We start from the raw sequence: 605 nt of genomic DNA, 5'->3' as shown, positions 1-605 counted from the left end.
CTGACTTTGAAAGCCTTCACTGCTTACATCAGGCTTGGCTATTAAAATGCAGAATTACTTAACATATCCTCGTGCTGTGGGAAACTTTCCTTGTAACTAAACTAGGTGACATTTACGTTTGTTCAGACGTGAGCACGGCTTCTATCTCTATGCCAGGAGTCTAAGAGGAGGATTTCATGCACTCAGTTATTCTCAGCTCCTCCGGGACTGTTTGTCTCCTGTTTCATAGGGACAAGTGAAAGGCAAGAAGAGTACAGTGAGATCAAACAGCCGGGCCTGATGCCTCGGACCACTCTTATTTAGGCCACAACAGCAAGAAACCCCACTCACAGCACCTCCCTCCCCTCTAATTTCGCCCGTACCGGGGCCTGCAGAGGTCCCAGGTGGTGGGAAGAAGGCAGCCAACGGGCTTTTCCACAGCCGCTGAGGCACGAGGCCTCGGAGCCTCCGATACTTGCTGCGTCACTCCAAGGGATCAGGAGCTGTACGGCCATTTACGGGGGCTCTGACAGCAGCACCGACCGCACTGCGGCACCCAGCCCCCCCGGGCAGCACCCTTCACCCGGGGCTCCCCAGAACCGCTCCGGGGGGCGGGGACAGGGGGG

The sequence above is a fragment of the Athene cunicularia genome (assembly GCF_003259725.1).
Source record: "Athene cunicularia isolate RWA chromosome 2 unlocalized genomic scaffold, athCun1 chr2_part1, whole genome shotgun sequence".
Taxonomy (NCBI): Eukaryota; Metazoa; Chordata; class Aves; order Strigiformes; family Strigidae; genus Athene; species Athene cunicularia.
The sequence above is the reverse complement of the archived record's forward strand: the minus strand, read 5'-3'. Positions refer to the sequence as shown.